Genomic DNA, 25,071 nt, shown 5'->3' on the forward strand with positions numbered 1-25,071 from the left:
CCAATGTTTGTTGATGCCCCCGAATCACTATCCACGTCCGGTGCTGCTGGAGACTCGAGGGGCCCCGTCCCTGGCAACTGTGTCTCTGTGGACAAGAGCAGAAAATAGTGAAAAATGAGCAAGCATACACCATGAACCACAAAGCAAGCTCCCAAAGTAGTGAGCCAAAGTACTGCAGAAGGCCTATGGGCGAGGCATGCAGCAAATATTTTGGGGTCGTTGGTTAAACATGACCGTTTCAAATAGTAACCACAGCAAGCACTCCACAGCCTACCATCTTATAAAATCTTTTAAAAATTAAAATTAAAATATAAAATTAAAACCGTTTCAAATAGTAACCACAGCAAGCACTCCACAGCCTACCATCTTATAAAATCTTTTAAAAATTAAAATTAAAATATAAAATTAAAACCATTGCAAATAGTAACCACAGCAAGCACTCCACAGCCTACCATCTTATGCGTTGCAACGAACACACGAGAAAACGATGGCCAAACGTCAGAACACACATTTGCTCAAAATGAAATATAAAATAAAAAGAAAATTACTTACCGGAGGCAAGGGGCGTTTGCTCAGGAGCCTCCTCTGGCTCCCCAGGAGCGATGGCCATCAGGTCCAGCGTGACCAATTCCGCGGCTCGTTGCTGGACGGGGGGTGGAGGCCGAAAGCTGGACGAGGTGCCCTCGCCGGGATCCTCCTCAGCGGGTGGTTCCTCGACCGGGGCAGCCGGCCTATGAATAACCTTCAGGCTCCTCCCGACGCGCTTCGGCCTGCCGGCTCCGTCCCCCTCGCCGTACAGGGCCCGCTGCTCCTCGAAATACGGGCAGGTTACTTTTGCGTTGCCAGAACCCTTGTTATGGTTAATGGCACGCATGTACTCTGCCCGCATGGTCTTTGTTTTTGACCGGCATTCGAGGCCGGTCCTCTGGTGGCCCAGGGCACGCATCGTTATGGCCACTTGCTCGAAGACCTCCCTATTTCTGTGCGAGGACTGGAAGGCGTCCTGGATTTTCTCTTCCGAGAAAATCGCGATCAGGTCCCTGATCTCCGCGTCCCTCCAAGTTGGTCCACGGCCGGTTGCAGGGACGGACGACGCTTGCAAGGAAGATTCCATGGTGCCTTCGCTAGTAGCTGAGCAAAATGGTGGTGCGAGGTGCAGGGTGCAACGGATCATATACCTTCCCGCACACAAAGACAAAGGGACCAGCCGGCTCCTGATTGGTGGTGGCCAGCAGGGGACACGCACATTGGCCACACGGGGTCACATGTCACGTTCAAAACTCCTCGCGCGGGAACAGGATCTGCCCCTAATGGCCAGATTGGCGCACTTGTTGTTTGACTTCTCGCATGCGCAAATTCGTTTACACGCGAGAAGAGCAGTATGGGCATGCAGCGGGAGCCATTTTAGGAAAATGTCCGCCATTACACAAACGCATGCCGGTGTTCAACCGACAGCAAGTGCAGCAGTACTCGGCAGTTCCCCAATAATATTCACCAGCCACAGCATAAATCAACCAGACATGACATGTTACTGGCGTACGTTCGTTGGCACGCTCAGAGGAATGTTTTTTAAAATGAACGGGGGACGGCGACTCCGCTTGCCGGAGGTCTAGCCGCCAATGGAAGGGGTTGTCCGCACCCAAGCACAACCACGCACCGGGAACCACACAAAGACCCACTACACATAAACCGCCCCTCATGATATCACCTCGAATCATGTCTATTGAACCCCTCTACGCTAAGCAGGAGACTGCGAGCGGCGAACGTTCGTTGGCACGCTCAGAGGAAAATTTTTTAAAATGCTCCCTGTACGTTGACTCCGCTAGGACTGGCCGATGGTAGACGGGGTTTTAAGCTTTGGGCAAATTTTGGGAACGTGACGGTGTGTGCCACTGTGCTTGTGAAAAACTCTTGTGGTGTCCGGGCAGAATTTCCGAAAGTGATCGTGCTTGAAAGCCAGTCGCTGTCCCGTTGCCTCGTAGATCCCCGCTCGCTCGGAGAAAAAAAAAATGGCGAACAGTTCGCCGGAAGTTTGGAGGACAGGCTCGGGAGGAGGGACTTTGAAGAACCCGCAACAATGGTAACGCACAGGTCTTTAGCGCTAGTGTTGCAGATTGGTTGCAGGAGTGTATCGCTATCCGGAGGGTGAATCCACTTTTCTGGATTCCCCTAAAAGCGCTACAACGAAGCGCTTTTTGCGGGTCGGTTTCAGGAGTGTTGCAGATTGTTTACGACGTCGTGCGTTATGCCAAATTAGTAGCGTTTTCAATCAGCAACCATTGTGCTATTTTTAAGCCGTGGGAAATGGCCCCTAGTGTTGGAGGTAAACTGGGAATTAAATCAAATGAAGGAGAGTCAATTTGTAGGTTTTCTGCCTTTGAACTGAATACCACGATCTGGAGAAAAACCTCCTGTAATTTTCCACATGTTATTGAGGCAATATTTGGGGAATTGCTTCAAAAATTATTATGTCTCTGTAACCCCCCCCTCTACGTCTGCTTGCATTTCGAAAACTATGAGATGAGGGTTTTAGTCAAGCATTCCCCATAATATGCTAACTTTGTATGCGCAAGGAGGACTGCAGAATACATAAAGTAGATTATTTCCTCCAGAATGATGAGACAGATTGTCTCCCTGAGATTTATTCAACAAAATGGATAGGATAACTCTGATCTGTTGGTTAGTATTGCAGAATGTCTGCAGAGTCTCTTGGGATGCCAGTTCTACATCACTTACATTTTGACAGTTTGCAAGATTTTTTTGTTGTTGCTGTCCTTCATAATCACAAAAGCAACATAATATTAGAAAATAAAATTGTACTAAGATATCGAGGTGCCAACAAATCCTGCATGCACAGAATCTTCTATTTATGTGACTTTGGTCATGGAATTTCATTGTCACAAACTGCAGATTGAGCTCAACAGATTTTAGGAACAGTTGCACATCATCATTTCATATTGCTGTCAAGAGTAGAAAAGTGGAAATGTGGTCACAATACAAAATACCCAAAGGACAGTCTGGGTACTGCTCCCAAATTCTGGCATCCTTTGGAAATCTTTGCAAGATCATCCATAAAATGTAAACCTAGGTTGCTTTAAAAAAGACATAATGGTAATACTAATTACTAATAATAATACTCATTGATTGTGAAAGCAGATGTTCTTGAGCAAACAGACCACCTAGGCTAGAGCTGACTGCATCAGTCAAGTCAAGACCCTGAGGGTGCTTCTCGATCTAGGCTTATTGTTTGAGAAATAGGATTGTATTGTCAGCAGGAGAGTTTTCTATCATTTGCCTATGATTCAAAAGCTCTGTTCTTTGCTTTACAATGTCAATCACAGCCTGATCCCTGCTTCTATAACCTCTACCCTGAACAGCCCTTGAAGGACTAGTGCAAGATGTAAAGGCCTGTCTCGGGCTTGGGCAACAGGTTTGTACAATGGGTACATATAAGTTTGGTTTTATATCAATGGACCCAGCTTCCCATCTGTTTCTGGACGCTAGTTTTAACATGGCCTGTGACCAATATGCCTGAAGCACTGCTTCTCCCTATATAGGCATGAGGCCTACTTGAGGTTTTGTATGAAACAGGTACACCTGATCAGTATCAGGGGTACAACCCTTTCACTGGTTGCCCATTTTGTTTGGTATGGCCTACCAGAAGAGGTACAGGAGGCAACCTCTCTGAAATGATGCTGAAATCTCTGTAAGATGGCTGTTTCCCAAGGATATGGCTGCCCTCCCTGGTGGGAACTTGCCTAGCCTCTAGGATAAGCTGAGCCCCTGGAACCTTATACTGACATTTATTGTATACAACACCACCTATGTACATAGCATTGTGCTAAGTCATACTAGCAAAAAGAAGAAAAGGGAGAGAGTCTAAATCTTCTTGGTGTTCAGAGCCCTGATTGCATGACATCCTTAGATGAACTTCTCCTATAAGATATTATCAGCTTGAACAACACCCAGGCTTGAGAACCAGCTTGGTGTGGTAATTAAGAGTGGCAGCCTCTAATCTGGAGAACCAGGTTTGCTTCCCCACTCCTCCAAATGCAGCCAGCTGGGTGACTTTGCTTGTCACAGCTCTCTCACCTATCTGTTGTAGGGATAGGAAGGAAAGACAATTATAAGCTGCTTTAAGACACCTTCAGGTAGTAGAAAGCAGGATACAAAAACCAATTATTATTCTTCTAATTAATTTTACAAAAAAAAATTGTTGTGTGAAAGTTTTTAAACACTACAGAACTTTTCTCCAGGAAAATCAATAGTATCTTGAGAATAGCTTTGGCAGAAATGGTACTCTTAGTTAGATGGCAAACATTCTTATATTCCCAATAAACAGGATTTCCCCTGGGTGATATTTTCATCCCAAACAGCTGCTGTTGGATGTGAAATGCTGTGCAAACCCCTTGTGGGTGTTGTTTTAACCAGCTGTGTGTTTAGACAGTGACCACTTTGAACTAGGATTAAAAGAGAAAGCAAATCTTCCATCTTGTTCAGAGAGCGAATGAGCAGTCCCCAGTGCTGTGTCAAATGCAGCATTGAGATGTCTGGAGACTTAAATCAGGTTAGCAGCAGTCCATAAAAGCAAGTGGCATCAGCTGGGTCCTAGCCCGAAGGCCAGCTCATTGCTGCGTGGAAAATAATTGAGAGCCCTAATGCCAGATTAATTCCCCCCTCCCCACACTATACTAAATGGTGCGGGGGGAGGAGTCACTTGGACCAAATTTATATAATAGTGGTGTGGTAGCCCTTAAAATCATCTGGTACCTGTTCATGTCTATCGAAGTTCTGTGCTACAGATCCCATGCACTGAATCAAGCTGTTTGCTTTCGCTTGCAAATGCTTTTTGTAATGAATATTAGGTTGTGGCTCAGGGGAGGAGTGAACCTCTCCTGATGTGGGAGCCTTTGCTGTTATGGCTTTATTGATGCTTCCTGCCCAAATGGCTTTCCTGAAGAAAAAGACTCTGAGACAAACTGAACATGTCTCTGTATCAGCTCATGACAGAACTTCACACTCTTCAATGTCAAGTGGAGGCCCTGTCTAGCATCTCCTGAATGGAAGTTCTCTTTAAGGTGTCTTCAGCTACAGATAGGCCTGGAAGAGCAACCAGGACCTGCTGAATTGCTGTTTTCAGTTGTGCTGCAGCTTCTTCCTGAGGCATTTTGGAGCTGCCCATTCCTAGGTCCTGAATAAACAGTTGTTCTCTTTCTAGTCCAGGATAACCCCATTGAGCCTCTCCAGTCTCTTTCACAGATCCTTAGCTCAGTTTAAAGTCTCTCTGGTCCAATCCTACTTGGACTCAAATCTGAATGCAGATCAAGAAGTAGAGTCATTTATTTATTTAGATTTATATACCACCCTCCCTTGCGGCTCAGGGCAGTTTACATAGAACATCAATTGTATACAATATAAGCTGTGTCATAAAAATATGGCATTGTCAACAGTATTTATAATATAACACAGGCAACAGTAGAACATTTGTTTAAAGTGACATTATGACTGCAACCCTGTGGAATGAGCATATCTGGATGGGAGGGGGTTCTGGGACCCCAATAGATATTTGATTAGAATTAATTGTGTATTTGTAGTTTTGTCATAAAGGGGACTATGAATATTTTAATGAATATTATAAATGTGTGACCACATACAGATTCCCTCATTCATTCCATCGGGGAAAGCAAACCTTTTGTGTGCAGGTTATTCATCTCCTTTTTACATTGGGATGAAGCCATTGTAGATGGGAAAGTTCCACTTAACAGATCATTCTTTACCAATAGAGAATTATCAGGACTGAGATGCAACTGTTTTAGAGCAGTCAGTCTTTACAGCAAAGAATATGTTACGTCATCAGTATCACAATCTGAAAATGTTTATATGGACTGGCTTCTTGAATAGTTGTCAACAGGATTATGTAATACACTTTCCCTTCTTGGCTATTAAATTCTTGTTTGAGGAAAATTAGGACGCCTAGCCCTGGTGGAAAATCTAATTTATAAACCTTTCCCCTTCATCATTCAAAATTACTCTATAGCCCATTCTTGAAGTTCATGGTTTGTTGGACAAGATCCTTAAGACAAATAACAAATCCTTGAGATAAATTTGACTGAAAATAATTTCGATAGTTGCAGTTGTTTGTATTACAAAAGATAGACTCCTCAGGTCTAGTAAATGAATACAAGGTTTGCAAACACCGCACTGAGAAAATTGGAAATAAAATTATATATAGCAGCAGGAATGCCAGAATAAATTATCTTGAGGTCTGGAGGACTGATGCAGAGTGTAATATTAGTTTGGCAGTTAATTAGGATTATGGGAAGACTGACTGCATGTTCCCCTCCCTATTTGCCCAGTTTCTCCTCCTTGTGCATTTTGAAAGATGGAGCACTGCCGGGTTGTATCAACCATGGCTAATATTAGTCAGATGCAACAGTGAACCATGGTAAGTGATGGGATGGGGATGCGGATGGAAGGAAATTCCAAATGAGAGGGGAAGGGCTGCACAAATGAACACTCTTGATTCATTCATCCTACTAAACAGAGTAAGAAATAGATGGATCTTGTCCCCCCCTTCACTTTCATTTCCACATGCATTTTCAGTAATATATATTTCCCCTCTGTCATTTCCCTTGTTCACAAATTCTGTGCTCTAAGTCTTATGAACAGAAATAAAGGATACACAGGACAATTCCGCACATTTAAAAGAAATAGTGTTATGCCAGCACCATGGCGTAATGCTAAAAAATAATGGCCTCGGGCCATTCCTCACCTACTGGCTCTCTCGCTTTTTTCTGCTGCCTTCTCGCACTTCTTGGCACTCTGCATGCCTGCTTGAAATGGCGGAAGAGAGCGATGGCTTTACCTGTGACTTTCCTCCACCTGTCAATTAAGCCAGGAAGCCAATCACCTTTCTCTATGTTTTAAAGGGCCCGCAATGGCACCTAATTTTTTTAAAAAGTAAAACTTCTCCGTTGAGACACCGATGCATCTAATCATAGATGCATCTAATCATAGATGCATAGTGCTTTTTTTATGCCACTCCTTTTGGAATCATGAGCCATGAAGCTTTTAAAAAGTAATCTCATTCCTAATTTTTTTTGGGGGGGGGGACTTTAGAGAGGCATGCTTTCCGTTTTAAATGGGTTTTTTTTTGCTTTCCCTGAAGTATTTAACACCTATTCATTGCTCCAGACAGTTTGTTTTAAAACAAAAAAACAAAACACCCCATCCCCAGGAGAAGGGAGAGGGAGGCAGGTGCGAGGGTGGGCACTGGAGACGGAAATAGCGCTGCTTTGGCTCCACACATTTCCTTGGTGTGTGGCTTGCTGGTTGCTTTCCTATGCTCATGCTACATATTTTTGGGAATCCATTTTCTGTGATTGCCCAACTAGCGCTTTAAAATGGAGAATGTAGCTACCGGTTCGCTGCTGAGACACTGGATGTTGATGACGTCATGAGAAATGCCAAAAATATGGTGTCTGTAAAAGGTAATCCTTTCACTATATTTTTCAGGTGCAGAATGGTCCACAATGACCAAACTGAAACAGGTAACCAAAGCAAGAAAACCAAAGTGCCATAGGAAAAATTACTTACAAAAAAGATAGCCAAAGGAGGATGAAGTGTTTAGTTTATATGGTCACCTTGGAGGCCTGTATTTGGCAGAAACAAATATTGAGATCATACTGGAAAGGTCGTACTGGAAAGGTCATACTGGAAAGAGACCTGTTGCTTTACATGCTAGGGAAGGAACAGAGTCCAATCAATTACCTTCATCTAAGGAATCTCTTGTGGGCAGAACTACGGGAAGGAATCATGACTGAATCAGAGAACAACTGAACTTTATGCAGAAGTTAATTCCATGACATTTCTACATTCTCAGGTAGCTGGACTGGAAAAGATCTCTGCCAGAGACCCCAGAGAGTTGCTGTCAATTACACAGGTAAAAGTGGGCTATAGTATGACTTGGTATAAATCAGCTTGCCACTTATGTATACAAATCTTACTCAGTGAGATATACATAAGGACCCACAGTCCTGCTAGAAGAATATACGTTTATGGTACAGACTGGAATTAGTTGTTATTTTTTAGTTTGTATGCATGATATTTTAAAAAAAACCTGATAGATTTTAATTAAAAAAGAGTGTGTATTATGTATGAGTGTGTGTGAGAGAAAGAAGGTGCCTACAGCTTATCAAACTTCAACACAAAGTCAAAAATCTGGCTGCATCCCTAGAGGCAACCATGGAAACATAGCATGCTGCTGCCAAAACTTTTCTCTCAGGCTAACTTTAATCTAACAGTGTATTTGGTCCTCAAACAAAGTGTGGGAGTAGGAACACCTGATTAAAATGTATATTATTCTGTGTTGTTGACTACACCAAGTTCTGTGGGTTACAATCTAGTGAAATAAGTCATGTTGATATCACAGAATCACAGAATCATAGAGTTGGAAGAGCCATACAGGCCATCTAGTCCAACCTCCTGCTCGACGCAGGATCAGCCCTAAGCATCCTAAAGCATCCAAGAAAAGTGTGTATCCAACCTTTGCTTGAAGACTGCCAGTGAGGGGGCGCTCACCACCTCCTTAGGCAGCCTATTCCACTGCTGAACTACTCTGACTGTGAAAAACTTTTTCCTGATATCTAGCCTATATCATTGTACTTGTAGTTTAAACCCATTACTGCGTGTCCTCTCCTCTGCAGCCAATGGGAACAGCATCCTGCCCTCCTCCAAGTGACAACCTTTCAAATACTTAAAGAGGGCTATCATGTCCCCTCTCAACCTCCTTTTCTCCAGTCTGAACATTCCCAAGTCCCTCAACCTATCTTCATAGGGCTTGGTCCCTTGGCCCCAGATCATCATCGTCACTCTCCTCTGTATCCTTTCAATTTTATCTACGTCCTTCTTGAAGTGAGGCCTCCAGAACTGCACACAGTACTCCAGGAGTGGTCTGACCAGTGCCGTATACAATGGGACTATGACATCTTGTGATTTTGATGTGATGCCCCTGTTGATACAGCCCAAAATGGCATTCGCCTTTTTTACCACTGCATCACACTGCCTGCTCATGTTTAGTTTACAATCCACAAGTACCCCAAGGTCTCGTTCACACACAGTGTTACCTAGAAGCGTATCCCCCATCCAGTAGACATGCTTTTCATTTTTCTGACCCAGATGCAGAACTTTACACTTATCTTTATTAAATTGCATCTTGTTCTCATTTGCCCATTTTTCCATTGTATGTATATTCATTGTATGTTCTTTAGTTCTGATTTGGTCTTTTAAAGCAAAGGAATCCTTTTCCCCTTATAAAAATGTTTTATTTTTCAGTTTATATGCCGCTTTCCCCCAAGGTCTCAGGGTGGCTTAAAACATATCTGTAACAGCAGGCTCGCTGTTAAATAAAGTGCTAAGGGATAAGGGGGTGGAGAGTGGGTGTGGCCTGTCTGAGGCAGAGCCCAATCGCGCATCCCACTTGGGCCCTGCCTCGCACAGGCTCTGCCCACTCCCGCCCACCCAGCCGGCCAGGGGCTCTCTGCCGCCATTGTCATCAGTTTGCCCCTGGATGCTCCCCTGGACACATGTAAGTGCCCTGGGGGTGGGGGGAAGGGGGGTTGAGGGGCATAGTGGAGGACGTGGTCCCTGTAGTATTCTGCTTAACAGCACAACCCTAAACAGAGTTACCCTAAGCAGAGTTAAACTCTTCTAAGATCATCATTGGGCATAAAAGTGTATAGTTCTTCTTAGGATGTATTAAATCCATGGGTTCAGTGACATGGATATTCAGGTCCTACAACCAATAACTTTACTGGAATCAGAAATACTGAACACAGCTACTCATAACTGGCGAACCTATATACATACTCGAGATTCCTGCCAAGACACATGAAAGGCCCTTAATGGGGGCCCATGATAGGTCCATAAATGGTTTGCTGATTAGCTGCAATTTGAGACCCAGCAAATCCCTAACAGGAATTTAGGATTCCAGTCATTGCTCCGAACTCAAGCTTTCTAAATGTCCACAGAAACAACAGGATGGCTCTGTGAGAACCTCTACTGGTATACATGCATGCATCGACTTCCTGACTCATCATTATGGCAAAATAAATACTCTTGTAGGCTTAACACATGGCAAGGTTTTTTCCAGTATAGGGAGATGATCTGAACCCAGAGACCTAGCAAAAGAGGTTCAGTTAAAAGAGGCCACCCAGAAGGTGCTGCTTCGCAGTGCTTTAAATGGGGATTGCCCAATCTGGGGTTCTCATGCAGATCCCACTGAAATAAGCAAAGGCTGCACGGCTGCATTGCTTGATGGAATGTTATTTGCTGCCAAGGCTGACCGTTTCTAGACATCCTATATTTGGCCTTCTGTTTGTACAAAGTTTCTCATGCTCAGTGCCAGTCCATAGAAAAGATGGTTTGGGAAGGTTATATATAACAGAAGATTATTTTGAGTTCCTGTTTCTTTTAGCAAATTCAGTTTTGTGTGTGCGTGTTTTAATTCATAACTCAAACTCCATTTGTTGCACAGAGGTCAGGCTACTCTCACAGCAAGTCTGCAAATAGGACAGGAATGTTTTAAATGTCAATTTAGAGACAATTTGTTAGGGTTATTCAGATTTCAGTCTAGCTAAGGGAATATACATTTTAGCCATCATTGTGGGTGACAGACCTCCTGCAAAGTGGAACCTGCAATTATTTTCAGCTCTGCAGGCTATGCCAGTAGAATTTATGGCTTCTATGAAGGACGAAATGTGGTTCTTCATATTGCTGGCAACAATGTTGAGCTGTCAGCATAGCGGGACAGCAAATAGCAATTTGCTGGTAAACATTATCTGCTATTTATGTAACTTCCAATACACTGTAAATATGACATTGATACTATATTGACAGTTCAAGTTGTATTTATAACATAACAATTCAGAAGGTCTGAAACCTACCTGGAACATTTTTCTGGCTTTGCCCAAACACTTTTGGCTTCTATGGCCAGCAGCACAGCTCTTGTTTGCCTGAGGTCTAGCTTCATCCTGCAGAGGGACATGCCTCACGCAGTGGCACTTAGTGGCATTCAGAAGTGGCATCGCTGACAAGCACTGGTTGGCTGCAGAGGCCAGCCTGGAAGTAGGTGAAAGGGCCTGCCAGGTTCACCAATGAAAGTGAAGACCAGGATAGAGGCCCATTTCTGAAAAGTAACTAGACGCTAGCTTTCAAAACTGCCAGAGGCAGGATGAGCAGAGGGGAGTCTGAAGCCATAGTGGAGTGACAAGAATGTTTTGGGCCCAGCAGCCTATGAAAGAATAGGCCAGTGGCTGCAATGTCCTTGTAAATTCAGACTCAAGTGCCAAACACACCCACACATATACATATATATACACACACACACACACATACAGTACCATAAAAGCAAAAGATTGTTTTAAGAAGTATTTGCTGAGTTACCAAATATCTTCACAGTCATTGAAAGAACAGTTAAAACTGATCCCTATTAGAGGTTCGGGGCACAATCAATGGCCTCATTTAGCTGCTGGTGCCTGTCATCTGCAAATGAGAAACAAAAGATGGGAGCCACCGGGTGGCAGCATCCTTGGTGGAAAGGTGCCCATTCCCAGTCTCATCTCCTATGCCCGTTTGCACATTTCTTCTACAACTGCCCAGTGAAATATATCCAGTTCCTTACAGCGTGTCAGAGTTCTATTTGTGTGTGAATTAGCTTGAATCCATGCAGCACTGTCTTCTGCTGCATCATTATCCTTGCTGTGGACAAGACAATCAGGAGATGAAAGGCTTTGGCAAGGCAATGATAGTGCAATGTGAGAGCAATGTGTGGATCTAGCCTTAGTCTTGGCCATGGAGTGGTCAGGTGCAATAAACAAGTGAATTACAAAACTAATGTACAATCAGTGTAATTCTAGCAAACCTGGGAAGTCAAGAAAAGGAACTGTTCAATCCAAGTGTAGCTTAGGCCCTACAAAGGGGCAGCTGATGGTACTCAGTCCTGCCCAGGACACAGAGGTGAACAAACAAACAAAGCAATATGAATGTAGATTTGTTGGTGTCTGGCTTCCAGAGCTAAACAGATCTCATAAACAGCCTGGAGGGGAGGCTTCCTAGTAAACTAAGAAGGGTCAAATGAGACAAGACAAGGAAGATCCATGATTGGCTGGCCCCAGGGTGACCAAAGTGTAGCTCTCCAGATACTGACAGGGGCTCAGGGAAACTGCAGTCCATGGACATATGGAGAGCCATAGTTTGGCCACCTCTGGCCTAGACAGTCTATTTTGCCTTGGTAAATGAAAACTGGCATGTTTTCCCTAGTTGCGAAATAAACAGCTTTAGAGGGCTATTTGAAGCTACAAAAATAATGCAAGGGAGAAAATGTTAACTCTCCACCCTCCATACTATAGTCCTAATCCAGGTCATGTCATGCTATTTTCCAGCATGTGGTCTAATTGAAGCATGACAATCACCTAAATCATTTTTTTATTGTCCTATAAGGAAGGACCATGGCACAGTAGTAGAATGTCTGCTTTGGAAGAAGGTTCAATTCCCAGCATCTCTGGTTAAAAGCATCAGGCAGTAGGTGATATGAAGTCCTCTCCATCAGACCCTGGAGAACAGCTGCCCGTCACAGTCAACCATACTAAGCCAGTCAGAAGAGCAGTGAACTTGGTATAACACAACTTCAGGTGAGTTCATTTGAGACTTTAAGAAAACAAGGAACCTTAGAATATAATGTTGGGAGCAACATCGCTGATTCTCAAACAGTATTATGACACACCCTCTAGTGTCTGTCAGCTGGAAAATGGAAAGCCTGCTTTTCATTATGGGACACAGTGGTAGGGCAGGGTAATGAGTACTTACTGCGAACAAGTTGTTTATTTATCTAAATTGAAAATGTATACACTCTAAATGTATACACTGTCTCTCCAGAGCCCTGCTTAAAGCAGCTCATGAAAGAAAGAAGGAATATATAATTAAGTAATAAAAACCACTTAAGAATTATCAGTATAAAAACATGCTTTAAAAACAAATGGTGACATAAAAACACCCATCATTTAGCATTATATCTACAAAAAAGTCCTGAGCATAGAAAAGGATAGCTTCAAACAAGGAATATGACAATATCTCCCAGTTAGCAACGCTGAAGGTAAAATATTCAACCTTGCTAACATAAAAGTTCTTCTATGTTGTGGATTAATTTAATGATAAAAATATGAGGCTATGAAGTCTGAACTGGTCAGAATTCCTGTACTAAGAGAATAACATGTTTTATCAGTAGGACAGATTAATTCTTGAAAATCAGTATTTAAAAATTCTACACTTATTTTTTTAATGAGCGGACTTGGCAGATTCCAAGAACAGCAATTCTAAGGGTATTCGAAAACTTTTGATTTCATTTGTTGCGATTGTTTTTGCTGACAGATTTTAAAACACAGAATCCCCCAGATAAAGCCTGGGCAAAAATAAATATTTTGGCTTGGTACTTAACAGACATAAGGTAGATGCTCTAGGTGAACTTCAAAGGGGAAGGCATTCTTAAATTGAGGTGCCACTGCTTTAAAAGCCCTCTCCCTGGTTGTAACCTGGCTTTCCTCAGAATATAGAGCCACACAGAGCAAGTCTTGGGATTAGTATTTCATAGAGGCATGATTTTTCTGCAAACATTCCCTAGCTTCTATATTTGTATGCTTGGTATATCTGTTCCTCTAGCAACAGCTTCCTGTGGAAAGCTTTCTGGATATTCTGGCTCTAGTCACATGTAATGGAGTAATATCACCTGAAAATCTGCCCTTTTAATTAAAACTGATGTGGTAATAATCATAACCTTTTGTGTAAGGAAAAGAATGGATTGTTATAGTGAATTGTTTACTTGCTTATTAAAATTATTTATATTCTGCTTTTCTAATTAGGTTGTCCAGAGTGTTTCACACTGTGGGTAAAAACTTACAACAAAAGCAATAAAACAGAATTAGTTAAAGGATAATGAGTTACATTAGATGAGCAGCATCAACAACTCTAGCTAGTGGAGGAAAAAACGCAATAAAATAAAATAAAATACAAAATAAAATAATAATAAAAAATAACCACAATGGAGAACCAGTATCATAGCGGAAGCCAAAAACATTCAGCCCAAAATAACCGAGCAAAAATTCCATTAGGAATAAACTCAAACCAAAACTACTATGTAGAAAGCCTGGCATTTGAATGCCAAAGAAGATGGTTCCAGACACATTTATTAGGTAAGATCATTCTAGATGCATGGTGCCAGCACCAAAAAGACCCCATCAATAATCAGCATTTTTGTCAGCCGAGCTAGTTAGAGTAAGGTATCTGAAGAAGCTCACAAAGAATGGGCAGATTTATATGAGTCCAGATGATCCTTCAGCTATCTTGGACACAGACCATTTATAAGCCAAAGTCATCACTTTGAATTCTGTTCAGAAACAACCTGGGAGCCAAAGAAGATCTCGCAAATAATAGTATTTCAGCTAGCATTCTTACCATAGCATTTTGGATCAGTGGTAATTGATGAGATGTTTCAATGACAGCATTGTTATCGATCTCATCCAAACATAAAGAACTGTTGCCCAGACATTCCTTTCCAGAAAAGGGTACAACTGGTGCAACATTTGTAAAAGGCACTAGAAACCACAGAGGCCAGATTGGCATCCAGAGACAGGGCCAATCTAAAAACACACTAAACCTGATCCTGATCAAAAACAGATGAAGCCCTGTGGAATCATGATAAAACCGCCAGGGAACTTGTCTCACCTTCTGGAATCTCCAGTCTCACCTTCTGGAATCTGCTGTCAAGATACGAGTGGACCCACAGTGTGTGGAGACTCTCTGCTCTCATTCTTGGTAGGCGTTCTGGAAAAATACTATGGCCGACACCGTCAAGAGTAGCTGAAATTCAGGGAAATCAATAGGATGACATTCTCTTTGTTTCTGTCCTGATGCAGGTAATCACAGGACTGTCAGCTGGGCTGAAAAGTACCCGGAGATTTTGTAGGTGGAGCCTGGGAAGGGTGGGACCTCAGCAGGGTACAACGCCTTAGAGTCCACCTTCATCAGCAGTCATTTCCTTCACAATAATTTATTTCTGTCATCTGAAGATCAACTGTAATCCTGAGAGATCTCCAGGCCCCACCTAGATGCTGAAGCCCTAACTAACCAATCAGAGCAGCAAAGTCATTTTCAGTATCATACTCAGATACCGAAGCCTGACCAAAACATGTCCAGACAGTCAGACTTGTTTAATAGTGTCAGGAATAGAATCTCCCCAAAAGAGACATTTCCACACAGAGACAGCTTAATGAAAATGGGGAATACTGCACAACTTCGAATTAGACCATAAGTGAGGATAAATACACAATTTAAATGGCTCTTTGAAAGAAAGAACCTCAGAAAGATTCAAATTAACAATAGACTGGGGAGGGAAGGTCCTCAAAGCCACCCAGTTAAAGCTATTACTGCTCTAGCCTCTTGACTTAAATTGAAGGATAATGTGGCATTAAATATTTTCAATTTAACTCTGCATGACTTTGTTTAAATTGTTTCCAGAGCTCCAGACTGGTTTTCTTTCTGCTATTGTGAATGGCACGTCCTCCCCCACAGGCCATGAATTCAGCCAACCATGATTTTCTCTGATCACAGGAGTGTTAAGGAAAGGCTCTTAGACCTCTCCAGATGTTGCTCCATCAAAGGCTTATCTATCTTATGCCATGATATGTCAAAAGCACTTCACTGTTGTCCACTACTGAAAAGATGGGGGAAAACAGACTTTCTTTGTGCGATACCAACAACTGTCATGCAGTTTTCAGAGTTATTAAATAAATGAGGCAGTTCTTCAAACCCGAGTGGCCATTTCTTTTTTCTCTTCTAAATTGCCTCTGGGCTCTCTGGAAGATGTATCAGGGTTAGTTATACCTGACTGACATATTCAAGGATCTCTCTGCAGCCTTAGATTTTGAAGCCTTCTATCTGGGAATAAATGGAAACCGAGTTTCTGGAAAAGAGTCTTATAAGAATGAATGAATTACACTGATCAGCACTCCGTGACAACATATATTCGGAACAGTCACTAGACACTGGATTTTAATAACTACCGTGGAAATCAGTCAGCAGTTTTTGCGAGAAAAAGGAGGCAACTAAGGATTAAGTGTTCTAATGATTACAGCAATTGCCTGTTACAGGTATACCTTTAATCTTATATCCTCCATCACCTTCCACTAAATCTCCTGCCCTCTTATCCTCAGCACATTTAAATTGGGAGGGAGCCCAGCAGAATTTGGATGTATCCAGAGAATGTGTTTAGGACCAAGGCCAACTATTGCTTCAGAATCTCTGATTTTACCCCTCTCCTTCACCAAGAGGAACATACCATAAACAAATGGTACTAGCATGTGCTAATAATGTCTGACTGATCTTGAGTCAGCCTTTAGATGTGCCAAATTATTAACTGACTAGTAATCAAGCCCATTGCAGTTCGAAATGCAATGGGCGCTAGCAGTCAGAGTGGTTTTGGGGGGGGGACTACCTGCAGTCTTTGGGCGGGCTTTGAAAGGGGAGAAGGGGGAAGGGGAAGGGGAAGGGGAAGGGACACGCTCCCACCCCCCACCCACCCTCTCTCTCAGAACCCCCCCCCCGAAAAGCGGCGCCGCGGTCCTCCCTCCCAAGGCGAGTCAGAACCCCAGGTTCACTCACCGCCCTCGCGCTGGTCCTGGCTGGTCTCTGCTGTTTGTCTTCGGCCATCGCACTTGCTGGTTCGTGGGGCTCCGTTGGTTGGCGGGGCCTCTCCCGAGCAGCGGTTCTTTTCCCCTTCCCAGCCCTGGATGGACTTCCCTCCCGCATTGCTTCATCCACCCAGGTGGACTAAGAAGCGCGCAGCACGGGCTAGCCCATTGCAGGCAGCCGCTGTAGCAAGACTGTTGTTTTGGCGCAGGGGAGTGACGTCAACCTGTAATGGCTGCCCCCGTGCGACTCCCACGTGGGCCAGTCATCCAGGAAGCGGCGGCGGCTGAGTCTCGTGCGTCAGCGGAGGTCGGTGTCTTCGCAGGGGGAGGTTTCGGTGAGTTCCAGCGCGGCTTGACGGGTGTTTTAGTCTCACTTCGGCGGGGGGTTTTGTTTTTTGTGGTAGGAGGAGTCCGGGAGTCCCCCCGCGGCGGGCCGAGCGGCGGGTCTCTCTGTTTTTGTTTTTTTTTTGAGTCTGGGAGTCCCCCAGGCCGCGTCCCGAGCGGCGCGTCTCTTTTTTTGTTTGTTTTGGAGTCCGGGATTCCCCCCGCGGCGGGGCGAGCGGCGCTTTGCTCGGGTTTTTTTTTTCTGAGTCTGGGAGTCCCCCAGGCCGCGTCCCGAGCGGCGCGTCTCTTTTTTTGTTTGTTTTGGAGTCCGGGATTCCCCCCGCGGCGGGGCGAGCGGCGCTTCTCTCGGTTTTTTTTTTTTTTAGGCCGGGATTCCCCCAGGCCGCTGCCCGAGCGGCGGGTCTTTTTTTTTCTTCAAGGAGTCCGTTGGTTCCCCCAGGCGGCGGCCTGATGCGGCGAGAGGCGCTTCGCGCCTCTCGCCGCATCAGGCCGCCGGACAGGGAGCCCCCGGCAGCCGCGCTCCGCGCGACTGCCGGGGACTCCCTCAGGCGGCGGCCTGACGCGGTGAGAGGCGCTTCGCGCCTCTCGCCGCATCAGGCCGCCATGGGCTCCATCAGGCGGTGGCCTGACGCGGCGAGAGGCGCTTTGCGCCTCTCACCGCGTCAGGCCGGGAGCAACTGCGAGCCGCGCTACGCGCGGCTCGCAGTTCCTGGGGCTGGGAATCGGAGGGACCAATCGGCAGGCGCTTCGCGCCTGCCGATTGGTCCCTCCGATTGTCTGTCATGAGGAAGGGTCCAATCTGGACCCTTCCTCATCCCGGACTGATCCCGCCCCAGGACCCCTTACTGTTTTATTTAGTCCGTGGCGCCCGCGGCGCCACGGGCGGTTTACAGATGTGCTGTCTAGCAGTACAACAACTGTGGCAGTCCATTCAGCTGCCCTCCAGCATCCTCTGAGTTGTAAGATATATGCAAATCTGGGATGATTTAGGGTCCTAGGTCCTCAGCTGTCAATCTCTGGGTGGTGCCTGGAGACTTCCAGGAATTACAGCTCATCTCCAGACATCAGAAATCAATTTCCCTGAAGAAAGGGCTCCTTTGGAGGATGGACCTTACAATATTAATACCCTGCTGAGGTCTCCTGTTTCAGCACCCTGAATCTCCAGAAATTTCCTAACCTAATGTTGGCAACCCTAAAATTGTGCTGGGTTTGTGCATGATGAGGTCAGAGCTGCACCCTTCTAAAACCATAGACATTCATGGATGTAACTGCTTGCACTGTGAGGATGCATTTGTGTTTCCTGTATGCTTAAATCATGCATATTTGTGACTTGACCTGCAGTCTGTGGCTTGGCTACTTTTGTGAGTGACCTCATTGGCACGGATTTTGGCTTTTTTACCATTAATTCACTGATGGCTCTATAGTATAGTCTGTGTTCCCAGTGTCATAAATGGATAAAAGTTTCCTGTATCTTGCACTCATTAGTATGGTTGCCTCTTTTCTTGCAACTATAAAAAACCCCCCCAAAAAACGTCTTTCAGCAGAAAAGACTCATTGGTAATGGGCAGTGTGTGCTGATGACTATTTGTAGCAAGTCTTTTGGATTTATAAACGGTACAAAAATATTCACTTCCAAGGATAAATGCCATATGTTAAAATCAACTACCATCACTGCTGGACAGGATCCAAACGCATTTTAGGAAATAAAGAGCCCTGCGGGAAACACAATTGTAGAAGCTATTAAGTAACTGCTATTGTCTCCCTTCTGTTGTGCTTTCGAACAGGCATTCAGAAACCTGAGGCTTAGGATCAGAAACCATCATTAAAATCTTAGGTAATCATTAAATCATTAAGAGTGGCAACTGGAAGCTTTTGATTTTGTTGGGAAGACTTTGGAGAATTGAGCCCTATGGCATTTAATAGCAAGTGAGGTGCTGGGTTATTCTGGACAGTTGTTCTAAGAGGGCCAGACTAGATGAGACGATGTCCTGGTGGCTGCCAGAAGGCTGTGACCACCATTTTAGAGTCATGTAAAAAGATTAACTCTATAAAGGAAGCCTCAGCTTGCCAGGCTGCTCATGCTAGGCCATTTGGGAGGGTATTAATTCATAGGGTCACTGGAAGCTGGAAGCAATGTGATGGCATTCCAGACAGTCAGTGTGGTGTAGTGTTTAAAAAGCGAAAGCCTCTGATCTGGAGACCCAGGTTTGATTCCCCAACTCCACATGCAAGCAGCTTCTTGATCTTGGGCTATTCTCACAGAACAGTTCTCTCAGGGCTCTCTCAGCCCCATCCACCTTGCAAGATGTCTGTTGTGGGGAGAGGAAAGGAAAGGTGTTTATAAACCACTTTGGGACTCCTTCAAGTAGTGAAAAGCAGGGTATAAAAAAAACCCCAGCCCTTCTCTCCTCTCTGAGCGGGCTGACCAGCTCTTCCCCTCTTTTGTATTAGTACGACTAAAGTACCCTCAGTATTCTATTTGCTTGAAGCATATTCAGTCCTCTTCAGGAATTTTTTTAATTTGTTTATTTTACAAATTACAAAAACAAATTTTTCTGCAGCCCTGGGGAGTCCCCTTCCCCCAATATAAAGTGATTTTGCCAATGGATGACTAGCGTTTTCATGGCAGACTCAATACGGGGTGGTTTGCCAGTGCCTTCCCCAGTCATTACCGTTTACCCCCCAGCAAGCTGGGTACTCATTTTACGGACCTCGGAAGGATGGAAGGCTGAGTCAACCTTGAGTCGGCTGCTGGGATCGAACTCCCAACCTCATGGTCAGAGCTTCAGACTGCATGTCTGCTGCCTTACCACTCTGCGCCACAAGAGGCCCTAATAGGTTGCTAATTAAGCTGATTTACACTTGTTTACCCTGATTTATTTATTTACAGGCTTTATGATTCCACCCTTCTCCCCAGTATTTTGGCTATCATAACAATAAGATCAACAGCCGCATTTTGTACCAGCTGTAACTTCTGGATCAGAGTCAAGGGTAGGCCCGCATTGAGCAAGTTATAGTAGTCTAGTCTAGAAGTGACCATTGCATGGATCACAGTGGCCAGATGTTCTGAGGACAGGTAGGGTGCTAGTAACCGGGCTTGGCGGAGATGGAAACACACTATCCGGGCTACTTTTGTGACCTGAGCCTCCATAGAAAGGGAGGCATCGAAGGTCACCCCCAAATTCCTGGCAACTGGTGCAGGTGTTAATTACACCCCATCCAGGCATGGGAGATGCGCTTCCAGGTCCTGCTCTCTTTTCCCAAGCCACAGGACCTCCATCTTGGAGGAGCTGAGTTTCAGGTGACTCTGCCTGAGCCATCCAGCCACTGCTTCCAAACAAGATGCGAGACTGGGCGGTAACTGACAGAGTAATGTTTTTTCAGCAGAGGGCACACCACTGCTTCCTTAAGTTCTTTGGGGAACTCTCCAGATGATTTGTGTTCTTCTGAGTTCTTCTTCTAGTGAGGCCAGTCTGTAGATGTTGAGGATATTCTCTTCCTGGCCTCAACAATAAGCCTGATAGAATAGCTCCGTCTTGCAGGTCCTGAGGAAATGACAAAGGTCCTCCTGATCTCAGCTGGCAGAGCATTCCATTAGTGCCAGGGCTGAAAAGGCTCTGACCCTGGGTGAGGCCAGTCTCACCTCTCTGGGCCCGGACCTAGAGATCTGCTCTCGCAGGACAGATGGGAATGTTGTCAGGGACTTTTGGCAGGAAAAAGATACCCACCAACCCTCCTCTGCTTAAGGCAGACTTGTGGAGAAGGTTGCCACCATTTGAATTCAAGCCACAGAGTGGCTCATTTGGGCAGTTACCCTGGTTCAAGTCTACCTAGGGCTTGAACTGGGCCTAGAAACAAGTTGTAATTGATGTAGAAGTGGAAATATGGTCCCCACAGTGAATTCACATCAGCATTCTAGCAGCACTAACTGAAGTTTCTGTATTTTTTAAAAGGCAGCTTTATGTAAAGTGCGTTCCTATGAGTAATCTAACCTGGATGATCTGGAGGCTTCCTCCTGCATTTCTCCATTTTCCACAGGGCTTTCTTTGAAAGATTGACATGAATCAGGACAGAATTAATTGTCAGGCTAAGTATGCTACAGAATAAGGGTGATTCCATGCATTACAAAAAGGAGCCCTGTGCTGTTTTAAAGACTTACACAGCCTGTACTCCAACAACTCAGCTGGCTCCCAACTGAATTCCAGATCAGGCTTAAGGTTTTAGTTCTCACCTACAAGGCCATACACGGTCTGGTGTACCTTAGAGACCATCTCTCTGGCTAAACCCACAAAAGAACACTATGCTCCGCCACCTCCAACCGACTGGTCATCCTTGGCCCCAAAGAAGCACGTCAATCCTCAACGAGGGCCACAGCTTTTTCTGTCCTGGCCCCCACCTGGTGGAACAAGCTCCCTGAAGAGATCAGGACTCTGCCTGATCTCCCACAATTCCGCAGGGCCTGCAAAAGGGAGCTCCTCCACCAGGAATTCACTTGAGTCTGACCGACCCAAAAACATCCACTGGTCCTCCCTCAGACGCCCCCTCCATAACCTTAAGTAGCCTGATCTCCCTGGGGGCTTGTCCAAGTTATTGTTCTATTTGAAGCTGTTGTTAGATTATTGTTGATATGTTATTTATGACTGTATTATGCATTAGACTGTTTTATGTATTACTCCTGCAATGTTTTCTGTGAACTACCCTGAGCTGTATGGGAGGGCGGTATAAAATTCTAATGAATGAATGAATGAATGAATGAATGAATGGATGGATGAATGGATGAATGAATGAATGAATGATTTATGTGGCATACATTTTTGTGGATTAGAGCCATATTTACCAACTGCATTAGGTGTATACTTGGTTCATAGACAAATGGGTATAGAGGAAAAAATGTAAAAAGGAAGGCGAAATGGCCATGGAACGTCAGAGATACAGTCTGTGGCATTTCTAAGCAGGACTCAGATGTATGCAAAATAAACCCAGGGACTATTCACAAGAGAAGTAAATGGTCACAACACAGTTTTTGTAGTTTTCCTATACATTTAATACCTGTAGTGGACATCCCTCCCCCCTAATTTCAATGAAGACCTCAGTTGCTTCCACATAGGGATTCCCCCCCACCCCAAAAAAGCAGGAAGCCCCAGCATTAACATCTACATGATGTGTTTTCTCCTCTAAACTAAGTTAAAAACGCACCTGTTTTAATCTAAATCAAAAGGGAATCTCCAAAGTAGCTACAAGAAAGAATTTGTATAGACCAGGGTTTGATGAAACCCTGGGATTTCTTGGCAGTCCTGGAAGGGTTTCCCAAATGGGTGAGCATTAATTTTTTAAAATATTTTAATTAGTTAAACATTTATCAGGTGGTATGATCATATATGGTCATGTTGACCCAGCCGCCCCTCCCAAAATGGCCAATGTTTCCCAACCGCATGATTGCATCACTTCTGGGGGTGCTTGAAGCCTGAAGAATGTCTCATGGGTTTCTCAGTGATAAATAAGTTGAGAAAGTCTGGTGTAGACTTTTCTTCCCTTTCCACTATGTAGACGGATGGAGCAAAGATCTGCTTTCAAAACTGATATGGGGTATCTTGCTGCCATATGCACCCTCTGCTTTTTAGCACACTAACTGGTTTTTCCCCCTTCCCCTGCCAAGAGACTCTGCAGTGTTGTAGCATGGCTGAGTGGAGAACAGAACAGTGAGAGGAATGAGAGGTTTCTAAGCCCTGGGACAGGCATGTCCAGCACAATTGTTGGCGCAGCTCCACTTTTGCAGGAGCTAGGCTTGGAGGGCAGCAGTTATAGCTTAGGAACATGAGTGTGTGGACACTGTTGTTGCTTTTTCTGGTCTTGTTTGCTGCTGCTGTGGAAGGAGCATATGTTCATGCCCCTGCATGGATGCAGATCTAGACTAATTGTATCAAAATTCCTGCCAAGTTCTGGTACTGAATGTAAACAATCTCTGAAGGTCCCGATATGCAGCAATTCAACATGCCTCATTTTCTGTGTTTATTACCTGATGTAATACACACACAACAACAGAAATGATGATTTATACGCAGATTGTGTGTTATTTCCTACTTGAAAATACTTCTGCTTGAACAAGGATGCAATATGTCAATTGCTTCTTGGTCTGAAACTGAAGGGATTCCCATGTTGCAGCCAAATTCATTACCTGAAGACAGTTCTATTGGAAGAGAATTGCTCTTATATGATACTCTCTAGCCCAGTGGTTGTCAACCTTCCTAATGTCACAACCCTTTAATACAGTTCCTCTTGTTGTGGTGACCCCCAACCAGAAAATTATGCAAGTGTTCTTTCACAGAAATTAAACCGAAACTGACCAATGGTGTGAAGATCCTTTGTTCATGATTGTATGTAATTTTTTTTCCCTGGGGTTTATCAGTTCAGTTCTGCCTCTTGTCCCACCATGCTGATCTGGCTCTTATCCTCTGCTCCAGACAGAAGACCACTCTTTCTCGATCTACCCTAGAAGACTGTTGTATAGATGCCCCCCGCCCCCCGGCCAAGCTGCTTGCCCTGCCACGACCTATGTGAAAGGGTCATTCAACCCCAGGTTGAGAACCTCTGCTCTAGTCTTTGGTTCTTCTCAAATTCCCTACTGCCCGTTCTTCTGTCACGTAAGTAGATAGCAAAGGCTGTGGGGAAATGTCACATACTGTGGCCTGAGAAGTCTAGAATGACACATTATTCTCTGCAGTTTTCTGAGCTTCCTTCTGCACAGGAGCTGAAAATGTGGTTGTAGGTTAAAGGTAAAGGTATCCCCTGTGCAAGCACTGAATCATGTCTGACCCTTGGGGTGACGCCCTCTAGCATTTTCATGGCAGACTCAATATGGGGTGGTTTGCCAGTGCCTTCCCCAGTCATTACCGTTTACCCCCCAGCAAGCTGGGTACTCATTTTACCGACCTCGGAAGGATGAGTCAACCTTGAGCCGGCTGCTGGGATTGAATTCCCAGCCTCATGAGCAGAGCTTTCGGACTGCATGTCTGCTGCCTTACCACTCTGCGCCACAAGAAGCTCTTGGTTGTAGGTTAGCAAGATACAATTTCCATGGCTGTGATTCAGCACAGGGTCCTTGCAAAGGTTCTGGAGTCAAGGAGAGCCAGTTTGGTGTAGTGGTTAGGAGTGCGGACTTCTAACCTGGCAAGTCGGGTTCGATTCTGCACTCCCCCACATGCAGCCAGCTGGGCTCGCCATGGCACTGATAAAACTGTTCTGACCAAGAAGTGATATCAGGGCTCTCTCAGCCTCACCCACCTCACAGGGTGTCTGTTGTGGGGAGAGGAAAGAGAAGGTGACTGTAAGCCGCTTTGAGCCCCCTTCAGGTAGAGAAAAGCGGCATATAAGAACCAACTCTTCTTCTTCTTCTTCTTCTTCTTCTTCAGGCCACGGCCTACTGTTTGCAAACTCTGCTCCCCATAACGAGGCACTAGGATAATAAAGCCTTCTCTGGATAAATAAAGTCAAAACCAAGTTCAGGACCGGAATATGAAAGCTGAAAGAGGTGACAAGCTGAGGAGTTTCAGGCTCAGCCAAGCCAGTTAATATCAGTAGAAACAGACATTTGGAATATATTACATGTGAAGGTGACAGAAGAGGCTAAATGAATTCAAAAGTCAGCCTTCCTTATTCCTGAGGAAAAGATAAGCATAATGGTGGGAAGAAGTGGGAAAGTTTGATAACAAAAATTAAACTGGGGCACTTTTCTCATGTTCCAAATATTTCTGCCAGCTGGAATGAATCACTTCAACTTCTTTCCAAGGACGCTTTCAAAAGAGATGCTTAAATTGCTTTGCTAATGTCTTGGGTCTCCCCAACTGTATCTCAGTGACCCATATTAGGTGTGAGTCTTCATTCTATCACTCCCGCTGATTTTTGTCTTGGGGTCACTTACCCCAAGCAGATTACCAAGATTCTACACAGATATACAAATGCCAGTCAGCAGAAGAATGCACAGCTTTAG

General features: G+C 44.6%; 1 long non-coding RNA gene across 1 annotated transcript; it reads left to right on the plus strand.

Annotated features, from left to right (window-relative positions):
- Nucleotides 1–7,813: 7,813 nt before the first annotated feature.
- LOC143828790 (uncharacterized) lies at nt 7,814–15,822 on the plus strand. Its single transcript, XR_013227879.1, has 3 exons — nt 7,814–7,942; nt 12,499–12,689; nt 15,568–15,822. It is a non-coding gene; the product is annotated as an uncharacterized LOC143828790 (long non-coding RNA).
- The last annotated feature ends 9,249 nt before the right edge of the window (nt 15,823–25,071 follow it).

Source organism: Paroedura picta, chromosome 2, assembly GCF_049243985.1.
Source record: "Paroedura picta isolate Pp20150507F chromosome 2, Ppicta_v3.0, whole genome shotgun sequence".
In the NCBI taxonomy this organism is placed as follows: Eukaryota; Metazoa; Chordata; class Lepidosauria; order Squamata; family Gekkonidae; genus Paroedura; species Paroedura picta.